The sequence below is a fragment of the Alligator sinensis genome, unplaced genomic scaffold (genome assembly GCF_000455745.1).
Source record: "Alligator sinensis unplaced genomic scaffold, ASM45574v1 scaffold1600_1, whole genome shotgun sequence".
In the NCBI taxonomy this organism is placed as follows: domain Eukaryota; kingdom Metazoa; phylum Chordata; order Crocodylia; family Alligatoridae; genus Alligator; species Alligator sinensis.
Genome location: NW_005843142.1, coordinates 266,065 through 282,330, shown reverse-complemented (window position 1 = coordinate 282,330; position 16,266 = coordinate 266,065). Strand labels below are relative to the sequence as shown.

Genomic DNA, 16,266 nt, shown 5'->3' with positions numbered 1-16,266 from the left:
AGTCGCCACTGCCACTCTGCCCAGCTCCACGGGGCCCAGGGGGGTCATCCTGATTTCCCCCCCCCCTTGCGTAGGGATGGCCCTTGCAGCCCAGCAGGTTTGTATAACATCTCTGAGGCTGAACACGAGTCTGGCAGGTAAAAGTGGGGCCATTTTTGGCTGCTTGTGGCCCCTTTTTTGCTGGATACAGGGCCCTCTCACCAGTTCTGAATTTTTTATTTTTTTTTGTGGGTTTTGTGTATAGGTTGGCATGGGGCTATTTCGCCCTTCAGGCTGGAGGCAGGAAGTGTTGCAGGCCTGTCCCATGGCTCAGGGCAATGGGTTCTGAACTGTCATGCAAAAAGTTGCATGGGTGGGGGCCCTTCCTTGGTGTCTGGCAGAATTGCAGGGGAATGGGGCCAGGACTTGGGCACTGCTCTATACCCCAGGCACAGTTTGCAAAGACGCATCCTCACTGACATTCACAATGCTCAGAATCAAGCATGAACAGGAATGCAGGACTCAGCATGCCCAGCCCTTTAACTTTTCATCCTAGAGCCCTACCTTGGGTCTGATGGGCTCAGGAACTATGCTTGCATCACTATGGACTGGAAGAAGAGCTTCCACTCAGAACCTCCATTAAAGTTAATTCAATCATGGTAATAAGCATTTATAACACCTTACATTTACAATTTCTGGCCTGGGCACCAACAACATGGCCATCTGTGTCCTGTGACTGCACCCCAAAGCCTGACCACTGGTGGGCTCAAGATCCAGTCTGAGTTATGCTTACATTGGGGCAGGTGGGGAAAAAAGCCTTGACCCCTTGAGAAGGCGCACCTCTGCCCAGCCAGAACTAGCCATGAGCAGCCCTGTATTCACAGCCTTTCCCCTCCCAAGTAGAATATGCATCCCTGCACACATGGAGCAGCTTGGCAGGGCAGGCTTCTGTTCCTGTCTCTTTGTGTGGGTTGGACGTTGGGCATCTCAGCCCCTCCCCTTCTCCAAAGGAAAAGAGAACAGACAAACTTCTTCAAAGGCCAACAAATCAAGACAGGTTTTGAACTCAGGCTGACAAGGGCAGCTCATTAACCAATAAGATACAGGAGGAAGCTTTGCTAGCTACTTCATACTCCTCTCCTCAGTGGCTGGCAGCCTTGCCAGGGAATGGGGCTGTGCTCTGTGTCCCAGCCACAGTGTGTTTTGTGCCGAGAACATAATTCATGACCTAATATACCTGGCCCCTCAACTTTCTAACCTGAAGCCCTGCCACCTTCTGTTAAGGTTAAGTCAACCATGGTAATAAGCCTAAATAACACCTTAATTACACATTTCCTGTTTGAGGCCTGAGCATCCATGACATAGCCAGCCAAGCCCTGCAACTTTGCACTTTAAAGCCTTGTCACTGGTCCAGTAGGCTCAGGAGCCCACCTGAGCTACATTTGCATAGGGGTGGACTGATGGGTGGGGGAAAGAAGCTTTGGCCCTTTGAGAATGGGTGCTTCTGCCCAGCCAGAACAGGCTATGGGTAGCCCTGCACTCGGGGCCTTTCCCCTCATGAGTACAACACGCATCCCAACACACATGGAGCAGCTTGGCTGGGCAGCCTTCTGCCTCAGTCTCCTTTCGTGGTATGGATAGAATGGGTCTTGACCACTCCCCACTGATGTTCTCAATGCTCAGAATGAAGCATGAGCCAGAATGCATGACCTGGCATGCAAAGCCTGGTTTCACTTAGCGCACAGAGCATATTATTATAATGCTCAGCACGGGGCTGGGGAGAAGCAGCAACAGCAGCGGTGGTAAGCGACAGCCAGCAGGGGCCCAGGGTCGGGCAGCAGGAGAGCGGGGTTTGCTCCTGCACATGGTCCTGGAATTGGCGGGGAGGAGTGGGGGTGGTGAGAAGGGGAACACGTGACCGTGGAGCCTGGGCTGGTGCCCAGGACTAAGGCAGCAGGCAGACAGGTGGGGAAGAGTGGTGGTGGCAGCAAGAATGGGCAGGGTGGCAGGAGTGCAGGGCCCGGGATGGCAGGACATGTGCACGTTGTCCCCCGCCCCAAGTCGCAGCGGAGCCGAGCCTGCAGAGCTCCCCCCGCCCCCAGGCTGCGGCCCCCCTGCCCCCAGGCTGCAGCCCGTGTCCTGTTCCAGTCATGCACTCACCTGCGGGGCATAGACACCGTCCTGAGCCTGCAGCAATCCAGCGGTGGCGGTGGGGCCCAGGGCAGGGCAGGGCAGCAGGAGCATGGGGTCTGGGCCAGCAGGTTGTGTGGAATCAATTATATTTATTTACATTAAATCCTATGGAGAAATGGGTTTCACTTAACGCTGTTTCGCTTAGTGCTCCATTTTTCTGAAACCAATTAAGAGCGCTAAGTGGGGGTTGCCTGTAAAGCGTGTTGCATGGGTGTGCAAGCAGAAAAAAAAATTAAAAAAAAAAAAAAAAAATCGGGAAAGCCAAGGGATGATGAGAGATATAACTGGCAAGAGTTCTAAAAGGCAATAATAAAAGTGATTCTACAAGCATGTTAGAAGTGTAGGTCCCATACTATATGCAGAAGGCAATCAAGTCACAGATGATGCATAAAGGCTGTAATATTTAATACCTTTTTGCTTCAGCCTTCATGAATCAAGTCACGCTAATTGCAGTTGGCATCACCTCATTGCCCTTCCTTCCACCCCACACAACAACTCACTAAAGCTCCATATGTCGGATGGGGCTGCAGGCAGGCAGGGAGAAGTGTTTGAGAGCAGGACAGGAAGGCGAGGCCCAGATCACAGGGCCAGGTTGTGGGGCAGTGACAGCGTGTGGCTAGGGCCCAGGGCCAAGCAGCAATCCACTCCCTGCATGCCCCTGGCCTGTGGAGACAGTTTGTGGGGAGGGTGTGGTAGGGGCGCTTCCTGGGCACCAGTGGCGATGTGTAGGTGGGGCATGTGCACCCCCCATCAGGCCATGCTCCCTGTTTAGCCAACAGGCAGGGGGGCAGGCAGGAGTGCAAGTGCCCCCACTGAGTGCTGGCTGGGGAGAGGGGCCGCCAGCAAAAGTGAGTGAGATCGGCTGGGGGGGGGGGGCCCTGCCAGCAAAAGTGAGTGAGATCGGCTGTGGGGGGACGCCCCCCCGGTCAGTGAGATCAGCTGCCGGGGGCCACCCCCCTCCTCTAGTCAGTGCATTCAGCCATCGAGGACCCCCGCCCCCGGTTGCTGACTGGTGTCAGGGAGGCACATGCCCTGTCCTCCAACTCAAGGCAGCAGTCACCCATGCTGGGCACTAGGTCCTGGGAGCTGACTAAGGGGCCAGAGGGAGGGTGGGGCAGGGGGCACGTGCAGTAGAGCTCGCCCAGGTGGTACGGTCCGTTACTGCCCCCATCCAGGGCAGCCTGCACCGCACTTCTGACTGTCCACACCTGCCAGCCTGGCCTAGGATGACCACCCATCCCTAATTGGGCAGGAATGGGACCCTCAAGTCTCAGTCCTGGGCTGTACGACTCCGGGACAGCATTTGCCCCAGATTCACAGTGTCATGCAGGGATCCAAGTTTGGAAAGCAGTGGGTTCCCCTTTGCAGGCTGCTTGGGGCTGCTGGGAGTAGGATGCGGGGGGCACCATATGCACGTGTGCACTTGCACGCATACACATGGCTGAAAACACAGCCAGGCAACGTGGAGAGCAGCCCCCTGCAGGTAAGTCTAGAGAGAGGAGGGTATTGACTTGGCCTGTGACAGCTCATCAAAACTCCTTATGTTGCCTCAGGTCCAAATAATTGCCCACCCCTGGAGTAGGAAGTGCTGCTCTTGAGTGTGCTCCAATAAAGGAGACATCACATTTGCAGGAGCCCATTTTGGGCTGGGAGGTAGTCTGGTTTTAGCCACTTCCCATACACATCTCTGGTAATGGTGTCAGAGCAGGAAGGGTGGACTGGCAACAGAAAGCATAGCCAGAGCAACTGGATGGGTTTTCGGAGGAATAAATTTACTGCAATTTATTCTGAGCACCTCTAACCCATTTGCCTGCCTTCAAATTAAATTGTCTTTTGTATAGCAAGCTTGGCCAGAATGCCAAAATCAGGGTCTAGCTATTTGCTTTTGTTCTTAGGTTCTGACAAAACATTGTGGACTGTGTTTGTCAGCAGGGTCAAGTATGCAAATTCTTAATATATGGCAGTGCTGTTTAAGGTAAGAGATGCTGCTGCTAAGGCCCCGAGTAGAAGTGTTGGAAGCTAAAACAGTAAGGAAACATCACACAATTTGTTATCTCAGGTTTTATCAGTCTTCTATGTCCATCTGAGTCATGTATTCTGGATAAAATCATATTGTCAGAAATAAAATAACAAATAGTATATACTAGAAGTTATATATTATGCACATACTGTATATAGACACATTTTACTACTTTTTGTTATTGTTAAAAATAAGATTGACCACACACACACACACACACACACACACACACACACCCACCCCTATCTAGCTAGATATATATATCTAGATAGATCTCTAGCTCTAGATCTATATATATATAGATCTTGATCTCGATATCTTGATCTCGATATCTAGATGTAGATATTGATATCTAAATATATATATTACCTAGTCCAATTAAATTAAAGATATTTACACCAATGGGCTTATGGGATTTAAAGGAATTTGTGACACCTGAAGTATTATTACTGCTCTAAGGAATTCTGGTTTCACAGTAAAGATTCTACCAATATGAATGAGCACGTTTTTATATATAACACCCTGCTGCAGGGTGTTAACCACTGCCAGTGGCAATTTGTGGACCCCTGGGGCACCAGATAGACCCATCCTTTTGGTTCCTTTGGGCTAACCTCAGGATCCCGGTACAGAGATACCTCCTGTAACAATACTCTGACAAAATAGGTAACTATTTACAATATTTATTGTATATATATACATTGCTATCTGTTCTAAGTTTTAATTCATAACTCAAGTAACTTATGGAATAATACTTATGAACTCAATGCTTATAGCTATAGCTTGATAACAGCATATGTACACGCATAGGTAAGTGATCTCACCCCTGGTGGAGAGGCAGTACGTCTACTCCCCATACAGTAAGGCAACCTTATGTGCATCCGAAACCCGAAAGAAACTCCCGGTAAGTCTGATGTAGACACCCATAAGAATACCCTTTCAGTTGACTGCTGTTGTCTTGACATTACCGTAGTTCAGGCAAGCATAATCAGTCCAGTGTGGGTGTGATGGGAGCTCCCTCGATGGCACCGGGGATCTGCTCCTGCTGCGGGTTGGTGCCCATGCTCCGCTTCCTGTAATACATAACCAACCTCCTCCCCGTGACACCCCTTCCTGCCCCTCAGACAGGGCAGGTGGGTCTATTTCCCTTGTTGTTCACTCCCTCCGGGCCCTCACATGAGGGACACCCTCTTCAGGTGAGTATTCCTTCTGTTACAGTGTTACATATACAGGCAACCCCTGCTTAATACTGTTTCACTTAGCGCTATTTCAGTATAATGTTAATTTGAAATTGATACTTGATTTTACTTAGAGCTCGGCGAGTTTCATTATAACGCTCAGGATCACCATCTTGGGTCGTCAAATACTTTCAGTTTCTCTTAACGCTCAATTTTTCAGGAATCCATTAAGAGCGCTACGCGGGGGTTGCCTGTACAAGCGGTATTCCTGAACTAGTTAGATGTCTGAAGCTGAAAGAACCATTTAATACACAAAAAACAACCAAATAAAGAAACAAACCCACTATCAGAAAGATCTTCAGTGATAATTAAAAGAAAAGAAAATATTTGCTCAAAAGTGCCATCTTGTGGCACTACCAAGTTATTTATTTGATCTCACACTGGGAACATAACACGTTGAGAAACTGAAGGAAATGTTAATACTCGATTCTTGGTATGCAAATTGGTCAAGGAGGTCCAAATAGGGGCAGATTGGAGCAGGCTCATATTCTGTGGAAAATGAGGTTTCTCTGCTTTACATACGTTGAAGCTAAAACAGATCTTTCTGCAGAAAGTAATCAAACTATTCTGCTCATGTATTAGGAAAAGAGTGGGTTTTGAATAGTAATAGTAATAAAAAATATGCATGGAAGTTTTAAGGGAGGTTAGTATCGTCTTATAGTCTATTTCAAATCACCAAGCTATGTATGGAAACAGGTCAATGATGCCATCTTGTTCTTATCCTCTCTTTTCTACTATTATTTGTTACACAATATTTTCTCCTTACTGTGAGAGGGAACCCTTGCCCTGTTACTGGAAAAAGTGCAGAGTAAACAAAACCGGCAGGTTTTTGTGGCCTGAAAGAATAAGAGCTCAGGAAATGAAATGCCAGCTCAGAGGACAGACAAAACTGCCGCTAGGGAGAAGCCTGATGTGGCGGGCAGCAAAGGGAAGAGACGGGGTACCTGCAGCTGCCAGCGGTCCCGCCACAGGTGAGTTGGAACTAAGCAGAGACTGCAGCAAAAGAGAAGCAGCTGGCAGGACTGAAAGGGCTGCTAATGAGAAACCCCTCCGTCATGTATACAAGCGCCCTCTGTGTTTAGGCTGAGCAAAGGGCCAGACAAGAAGGGATTTACTATCATAAAAGGTTTGCCCTCAGGCCAAAAGAGTTCAATCTACCTGGGAAAAGATGAAGTGCTCCCATGGATGTTAGTGTCGCAAGAAAGGGAGCCAGTGTGGACAAGGGTAAAGAACCCCTCTTCTCTGAGGGGTATGTTGGCCCAGAGGGGTGAAGATTTGAGTTCATATGGAAGGGGGGGAGTTGTGTGTGTACCTGGAAGGGCTGTTTTGTTGCAATTAGGACAGTAATGACCAGAGGACCAGGAGTGGCCTTAAAGCACCCTACAAGTTTAAACACTAAGGCCAGAGAACCAGAAAGGAAGAGAATGAATACTGCAAAGGCCAAGAGGGCCCAGAGAGGGAGAGCTAACCCAGCAAGGAGTCTCTGTCTCTCACCTGGGCCCCCTAGTCCTGCTTGGGCTCCAGTGCCTCCCAAGATTTCACCTGTTTTGCTCTCACTTGGCCCACTGGCTTTAGCCCCTCTCCCCAGGCTTTATCCCCTCACAGCCAACTAGGTCACTCTTTTAACACTGAATGCCTCTGAGGCACCCCACCTGTGGCCTCCTTCTCTCCTTTAACTCATCCCAAACCTCTTGGAAAAAATGACCCCCCCCCAAAACAGAAGCAAACATCTCTTGCTGTATACCACTCCCTGCAGAGCTTCTCCACTCAAGGGGATCTGGGTTAGACTGCCCTCCTAGCTTATTGCTGAATGCCGCTCATTTATTCCACAGGAAAAAGGGTGATATTGTCACTATTGCTAATACATAAAGATTTATCAAACATTTTGCATAGAGTAAGAATCTTCTTTTTTTGGCAGAAAGATACATCGATGCTATCCACATAATAACAACCGGTGTTTATTATTAACCTAGCTGGCCTCTTCTTCCATATCTTTGTGGTCACGTATTTTCATCCCTGCCACTGCCCTGACCAGAAAGTCAACAGGTTCTTTACTTAAGGATAATATACCTTCTACAGCTGCTGCCAAGTCATGGGCCCTCTCACTTGGCCTGTAAACTTTATTTTTTAATTTAAAAAAAATTCTTTTAATGATGTTGTTACGAAGGGTGTCTGTGCCTGCTTTTGGGTGGTGGTAGTTTGAGTCCTCAGTCTACAGGGAGGCAAATGTACAAGCTTGTGTGGCCCAGGGGCCAAGGTGCTGATCTCAGACCTGAAAGGGTGTGAGTTTTAGTTCTGGGTGCGAGTACCTGATCTTCGGTCTTCAAGAGTGCCCCGTACAGGCTTGAGAACTTATGACACATACCAAGTTGAGATGGGCCTCAGAGCCCACCTGACTATTGCTAGGGCTCTGGCTTGCAAAAATGCAGGCTTTGGCGTGGGATGCTGAAACCCCTTCTGGTTTTGGCATGCCACACCAAGCCCCAGATTCTAGCTGCGTGTTTTAGTGGGAGCCTGGGGAATGCCTTTGAAGATGGGAAAGTTGATGCAGCCACTAACAGTTTTTTTTCTTTTTCAGTTTTAGGGCAGCCAAGACTATTCAGACTCTAGCAGAAAAGAAGCCAGCCGCCCCATAGGCTTGCGTGGCATCTCTGAGGCTGAGCACCAGGCTGGCAGGTAAAGGGAGGGGTTTAGCTACTTATGGCCCCTTTTTGGCTGGACATGGGGCCCTCTCACAGGTTCTGATTTTGTGTGTGTGCGCGCGCGCATGTGCGTGTAAGTATGCATGTGTGTGTGTTTATCTTGGTATGGGGGTATTTAGCCCCTCAGATGTCAGGCAAGCAAGCAGGCTTACAAGCCTGGCCTGTGGCTCAAGGTGCTGGGCTTTCAAGTGTTGCACAAAAAGTTACGAGTTCTTAACTGGGTGGGGGCTTTTCAAGTTCAGCCTGAAAAAATAATGCTTGAGGACTCTTGACTTTTCCCTGCTCCCCAACACATGCAGGGGTGGGATTGCCCCAGAGCTTGCCATGCCAAGCCTCAGATTGTAGTCTATGCTTTGACTAGAGCCCTGGCAGAGTCTCTGAGGATCTGCAAGCTGTCCAGGCCAAAATTCTTCTTTTTCCCCCCACTTTTTTTAAATTTTGGGGCAGCTGAGACCATTCAGGCCCTAGCAAAAAAGAAGCCAGTAGGCTTGCACAGCATTTCTGAGGCTGAGCATCGCAGTGGCAGGTAAAAGTGGGGCCTTTTTTGGCTGCTTGTGGCTCCTTTTTTTTGCTGGACACTCAGGTGCTCTCTTAGGTTTGCTTCATGGCATGTGCTCAAGGCTACACTGCAGGAGTTCTACATGAGCAGGGACGTGCGTTTGCAGCAGCACAAATAGTAGCGGCACAATTTGTATCACTACTTTGTGCCATAGTGCACGCCCCTACCCATACACTTTACAGTGGGGAACATTGTTCCACTGTTCCTTGTGCTGAGGGGTGGGGTGGGGTTGACTCAGGCTAGCTGGCAGGCAGCCCCCATACTGAGGGATCTGGTGCCCTGGCCAGCTGGGGAGCAGCACTTGAAGACAGGGGAGCAGGCAGCCCTGGGCTAACTGCTCCTGTCTTGGTGTGCCGCAGCGTGGGGACTCCACTGAGGGGCCCCCCACACTGTGACAGGTGGAGACCCCACGCTAAGGCACTGCCTGCCACAAACCTGTGGTGCCACAAACCATCCATGTCTGCACATGTGAATTCAGTCCAAGAGTTATTGGGCACTGAGCAGGAAAAAGTAGGTGTGACACTTCTCTGCCGCAGCTCCAAGCTCAGCACATCACAGCATAGACACTGCTTAGAGATAGCGTGCCTGGTCTAGCTGCTGAACTCATCAGAATATATTGGCATAGTAGGGGACCTTGCATGTGCCCATGGCAGTACCATTTCTTTGTAGGGTTAGGGAGTTTCCTAATCTGAAATAGTTGTGTGCGAGGAGAAAGCAGGAAATCATGATGGCAACAGAAGCAGTGTCACTGTCAAAGATAATGTATTTTAGGGCTTGTGATCCATTATCCTGCATGCAAAATTGAGGAACTAGAAATCATCCCCAGACTGAAGTCTCCACAGAGATTCTGGATTCTTATCCTGTTACCTGTACTAGCTTTTATAACCCGTATATCCTTATAAACCCTCACTGAGTTAACTGCTTTGTTTATCCCTTTTGATCTCTTCAACTTACCTCCCCCCTTTCAGCGGTACCCCCACCTTTCCTTCCTCTTTTCCTATTTTTTATATATAAGTGACTTTATTCCTTTCTAATTAGTGACCCTGCTCTCTGAAATTCCATAGCATCCAACAGAAGTAGCTTACAAAAGATCATGCTTCTCTAAATGAGGTAATCCGTAGTGACACCCTGCCACACTTTCTGTCTAACTTCAGAATAACAGAGCTAACTACTCATGGAAGTTGCATGCAGATAAATATACTCGTCTAGCTATGTAATGAATTTAAGAAGTGCTTAGGACAATGTGGTTTATTCAGACGAGATTTTTCAAGTGTGTGCGCAAAGGAACTAAGATTTCTGCACTGATTTGTCACATCTGCCCTCTAGCTGAAAGGTCAATGATGTCAAATGCAGCAGGAGCGACAGTTCATGTACTTTATGTATAGTATGACCTTTTGTAAGCAGAGGGCTTACTTCATCAGAGGCTATGAAGGGACTTCAGGAAACAGTTTCTAAATAAAAAGTAGTGATTGGAATACAAAGGGTAGGGATTGGGAAAAAGAGGGGCACTGCTGATAGGCAAGGAGGGTAGGAAGAGGAAAAAGCATTTTCCCATTGAGGTTCTTAGGGGTTATACAAGCTAATCCAGGTCCTGCAGTCCCTTCACATCATTTGATGAAATAAGCCTCTGCTTATGAAAGCTGATGTTATACATTGCTAATTTAGTTAGTCTGCAAGGTGCAAATCTACCCTGGCTTCTGTCTAATTTCAAACTAAGATGGCTAACTACTTCTCACTGGATTCATACAGCAATACTAGAGTAAGTTATATATCTCTGTTGCACTTTTTCCAGGCCATTGGCACATTACTGCATTTTTCCATATGAACCCAGCCATTGTTGTGCCAGATGCATTTGACATTGTTAACTTTTCAAACATGGGTTAGCCAACCCTGCACATTTAGTCTTGTCCAGATTAACAATGCTAATCTGGACAAGACCAGAGAGGCTTTTGCTAGTTGTGAAATTTACTGAGGCAAAATCCAAATAGGTTTTTTTGCTGGCTGGCTCTCTCTCTAGTTTATAAATTGAGACATGCAGGTTACTTCCAAGATGCACTCCACCAGTTGAGGTCCAAAGCTAAGAAGAGATTAGATCCCACTTTTTCAGCCCTAAAAGGGGTGGTCAAAAGGGTAAGTTTAGCCAAGTCAACCAGCAGTGCTGGTTAGGAGGCCCAACTTGGGTTTTCCGGTGTGTTGGATGAAATAATAATGAGATTTAAAGAGGTTAATTAAAAAAATATTAATAATAAAGAAATTAAAGAATTAAAAGAGAGAATTATTAAAGAAAGAACTGGAAAAAGCAATAACAGTGAGTTTTAACACAGTTTCAGATGAACAAGGACAATATATTCAATGTTTTACCAGGCAATGGATATGCATTACCAGGCACCAATATGCTTCCACACCACAGCTTTATACTAGATCAGACTCCTTTAATCTAGTGCAGCAGCTGTGTCTCAGTTCACGCACTCAAGCAAGCACGGACACACAAGAATCGTTCACTCACCCACACAATGGAGCCCTCAACAGGTCTGGCAGCTTTGAACAGGACAAGGAAGACAGGAGCTCTTCTCCTCACCGTCTTAGAACCTTTAAAGGCAAAAGATGAAGCCACAAGAACCAGGAACCAAAGAAAGGCAGGAATGAATGAGCTGATGAACCAAACGAAACAAAGAAATCCTGAAAGCAACCCCCGCCCCACCCCCGACACAACCACAACAGCTGTCTTGTCTATCTTCTGCATCTCTCATCACACCACCTTTGCCTAGCCAGTCATCCTGGGTCACTGCCTGTTCATCCTATACATCACCAATCACTTTCATTCTTACCTTGATACATTCCTGTCATTCAAAACTGTCTCTTGCATTTACCTTAGTCCTCTTTATGCCTTCCTGTCAATTTGACAAACACACCTGCACATGCTTCTCACTCCTAAGTAGGTTAACAATCCATAAATTCAATCCTTCTAGGAGTTTCTTAGGTTGGCCATAACCACACACACTCATAACTTTAACAGTACATCAATATTAACAATAACAATATTGAAACAGAGAGTTAGGTCTACACACTAGCTGGAAAAAGCATAACCACCCATGGGCTGCTATTAAGTGGCCATACTACCCTATGAAGAAATTGTAGCCACTGGATCTACACCGTGTATGAATCCAATGATATAACCTAAGCACTATACAATGATAAAAGTGCAAAGAACTGAGGTTGGCTGCTGGGCACTTCCATATCATTCCATTCCCTGTTTCTCCATTGCATAAAAGCATTGTGGGACTCGCTCTATGTAGGTTACAAAAGGACAAAAAAGCTAGCTTATGCAATTAGGGAAAGTTCTAAAGGAGAATTGAAAAGTTTCTAGAAAATATTAAGGTTCTGTGAAATTATGTGTGTACACAAAATGATACCCAAATATTGGGCTTTTGATTTTGTTCCTGTTATTAAAATGCCAGACATGACAAACTGCACTGCTAGTGCTGCTTGGTTCTTTAAGGCCATTCCATTACATTCCTCGTGAAGTGATAGTGTTTAAGCCTAGATGAAAATGCAGTGAAATCACTGAATACCAGCAGTAAAGCAGTTGAAAAGATCTAGCCTCATTAAACATGTGTGTTGAATGCCCAGAATAACTAGGCGTGTAATTACAAGATCAAAAGCCAAACTTTAGTAATTTAATCTTTCACTCACCCTTTAAATAAAAAAGTAACAAACATTGGAAATGACATCTTTCCACTGCTTGCTTTTCCTCTTTCAAAAATGGGATCATTTGAAAATCCTTGCTTTTTCTGATTTCTCTTTCACCTGTAGCAGGGTGTGAATGCACACTAAAGGCATAGACAGAAGTGACAATTTTCACCTGATTTGGCCCCTGAAAGTGCTCTACAGCTGTAACCAAACAGAAGCGAACAGCTGCAGAACACTTTAAAAGGGCATGATCTTGCACAAATCTGAACCCTCATTACATGAGGGTTCAGATGAAAGCATACATCTGATGACACCCTCAAGCTCTGCCCACTCTCTCAGTCCCCCTCCCCATGGCTGCTGTGCCTGGCCCAGCTCCCAGCTCTTTAAAAAGCAGTGTGTGGGGGGGCTTTTTTTTTTTAAAGAAGGGCTGCCAAGGGAGGGGGCTGGGAGAGTGGCTCAGGGGGGCTGGGGGAGCAAGCAGGGGATGGGGCCTGGTGGGGGTCCCCACATGGTCCCCTCCTCTCTCCTTCAGCCCCCGCCCTCCCCACCCCCTACTTACCAGCATGGAGTCCAGGTCCAGCCCCCTGCAGCAGCAAGTGGGCACTGCCCAAATCTCTGAAGCTCTCCGACTCATTTCAGAATCGATTTGGAGAGCTTCAAATGGATTTGCACCTTTTCATTGGTCTCTTGATCGATTTGGATTCGGAGATTCAGCCGCTGAATCAGGCCTGATCTTCTCCGAATAGAATCAGCACCCGAAGCTTTGCACAGTCCTACAGAATTGTGTTTCCGCCATCATGGCAGCAGTTAGTGAAAATGCAAAGGGAAATATGTGTGTTCTTTTGGAAAGCAAAAAGAGAAAGGCTAGCCTGAACAGAACTGTATAAAACAAGAGAGATGGGGGTGATGGGGGATGCTGCACATAGGGTTGTTCTATGTAGGTGCAATGTGTAAAGCAGCAACAGAGGGGGAAAGGAAAGCAGCATGCTGATTTTTGGCAGGTATGATCTTGAGAAGAGGGAGTTCTTGGAAGAAGCCATAGGCATGGCAACCTCCCATTCATTACATAAGAATGGAATATTTTATAAGGATGTAAAAAAGAGGAGAGGTGGGAGGTGGGGCAGGTCCTGAAAGATCACAAGCAATTGACAAAAACTGTGAAAGAGAAAGAGAGAGAGCAAGAGAGAGGATGACAACGATAGGGGACCTTACAGAAGGATTAGTGAAAAAAGTGTGGATGGAGGTGGCTGACGAATGACAGAAAGGGGAGCATGCTGATCTAGCATGACTGATCGTACAAAATATCTTGCCAGTGAGGGCAGGGCTGGATTAACGCTTTAGTGGGCCCTAGGCAAACAAACTTGTGGGCCCCGGGCTGGTCAAGACCTTCCTTCCCACCCCAGTGTTGATGTCCACTGGGAGCGGAGCTCGGAGCCGCTGCTAGGAAGCTGCTGCTGCGGCCGGGGGGGTTAGAGGGGGGGGGTGCTGCTGCGGCAGTGAGGCTAGCGGAGGGGAGGGCAAGGGAAGGGAAGGGAAGGGAGGCAGACGGGGCCATTTGCACTGCCGCCACAGAGGGAAGGACCGGGGGCCCCCTGCAACTCAGGGCCCTAGGCAGGTGTCTAGTTTGCCTATGCATTAATTTGGGCCTGGGTGAGGGAAGTACAACATAGATGGAGCTTGGCGAGAACAGCAAAGTGTCCAAAGGAGAGTTGTGTGGATGAAGAAATGGTGGGACATGTTTTGGGAGAGTATGTATCCAAAGGTTGTGTGGGAAGGTACGTTGTTTTTTGAGTGTTATAAAAAGAAGCCAGTCCTTAACACAAGAGTTGGTATTGTATAGGTTCATACCAAAGGGGTCAGAGGAAACAATATTAAGGGTACTGTTAGCAAGTGTTAAAACCAGTAAATGGAAAGTAAGAAACCTCTGGGTTTTTTAAGTGGGCTGCATGAACTGAAATACTGCATCAATCAGGACAAGGAAGAGATCGGACAAGAGGAGAGGTCTATTAGAGAAAGGTTAATTGATATTCATGAGGTTCTGTATGAAGAACCAGAGTTCTGTAAGGCTTTTTTTGGTGGGAAATTATGTAGTTGTATATTTATATGTAGTTATTTTGTAATATGAAATCTTGGTAATATAAGGATGCTCAATATGTGAAGCTTTGTAAGTCTAAAGTGATGTGTGTTTTTAATAACATTTGTAATAAAATGAAAAGGTTCCCATTCAGTATGTTTGCTCAATATGGGCCATGGATTTTATAGTCATGTTTAATGTTGGCTGCATTTAATCAGCTTCATAGCTGGTTTCCATTACTGAGCACATGCTGCTTTTGGCAGCAATTTAATGATAGACAATGTATTTAATGAGGGTTCTTTGTAAGTAAATATAAGATGGCGGGCTTTTCCCTCCACGTTGATTGGAGAAAAAAACCCTGCTTTGTGTTCAAGTAAATATGGTATTAAAAATGTAGGAGTTGCTTCCTATAGTATATAGTTCAGAAATGGAACCACAGGAAAACTGGGGAAGGGGAGCAAGGAGGGAGCATGTCATTCATAATAAGCAGCAGTATAGCCAAGAAAGTCTAGCCCTAAGTAAACCTGTTCTTTATCCCAAATGTCTTTCCATCCCATTTACAAAGAATGAACACAATATTTTTTGCTTCCATGCCTCCTTTTAAGTAAAGCCTCTTTAAAATTTACTTTGCAAAGGTGGACATAGGTTTTCAGGGGTCCTCAGTGCTTCTTTCAGCACTGGCCACAAATTTTCTTTCAAGACAGTTTTCTTTGCCTGATGGCTTGTGTAAACTGCCTCCAGCCAGCTTGTGATGGCCTCAATGGGTCAAAACCTAGCCATGGTTACTGGCACTTCTGAGAGTGGATGCACTTCACATGCACAAGGGGGAGCTCACCCCCCAGCCACAGGCAGGAGGCTGCATCTTAGTCTTGTGCTGCTTTGTGATCATCTTTACAGTGACAAGTTCTATCATGACTCTCCAGACTTGAAGCCAAAGGAGGGATGCCCATAGACTGCACTTCTTGCAAACCGGCCTTAATGGAGCTCAAGGCTAATTTCTCTTTAAACCCAACATCTGTGTAACAGAAAAGGAAAAAAAACAGTAAAAACCGGGAGGCTTTTGGAATTCAGGCCAAATGTTTTAAACCTAGATACCTATAATTGGGTACTTAAACGTCAGATTAGTAGGAGCTCAAGCAGAATTGGCCTGATTTTTTAAAAGGTGCTTTACATCTGTAGTTCCCATTTACTTCAATAGGAGCAAGAGGTACTCCACATCTGTATATCGAGGGTAGGATTTTAAAGCAGCATCTAGGTGATATAAGATGCTGATTTAAGATGCTTTTGAAAATCCCACCACAGGCCAAAATTTAACAGATTTAAGAACCAAACATAAAGCACCTACCGTTTAAAAATTTGACTTCAATCAATTTTTGATAACTAATTTAAAAAATATGACCCAGTATTTATCATAGATGTGTAAGTGTGTATTATGTAATCATTTACATTTTTATACTCTGGCTATTATTACCATAATAGCTAACCTTGCTGGCAGCCTTCTGCAAGAAAAGAAATGAATAACCATCTTAACACTTAGAGCATTTATACACGTGCTCCAGGAGGTAGTGGGAGGGAGGTGCTTTAATTAGTGCAGCTCCAAGAGCTGTGCTAATTAAAAGCGCCCAGAGCATCACATGCAGCAGCATCACCACACTGAGAAATGGCTCATTGAATGAGCTCATTGAATGAGTTTTAGTTTAAAGCACCACCATTTTTCAGTGCAGGGACGCTGATACACGTGATGCTGTAGTTTGCTGGAGTACAGTAATTACTACACTTCAGCAGACTCGATTAATTGAATCTACTCTGATGTG

The 16,266-nt window shown here is 46.4% G+C and overlaps 1 long non-coding RNA gene across 1 annotated transcript in view; it reads left to right on the top strand.

The window, feature by feature from the left end:
• LOC102379324 overlaps nucleotides 1–16,266 on the top strand; it is a 52,660-nt gene that overhangs the window by 4,001 nt on the left and 32,393 nt on the right. Inside the window, exon 2 of the long non-coding RNA XR_325356.3 lies at nucleotides 8,006–8,103. This is a non-coding gene — a long non-coding RNA (uncharacterized LOC102379324). The remainder of the gene's footprint in view (nucleotides 1–8,005; nucleotides 8,104–16,266) is intronic.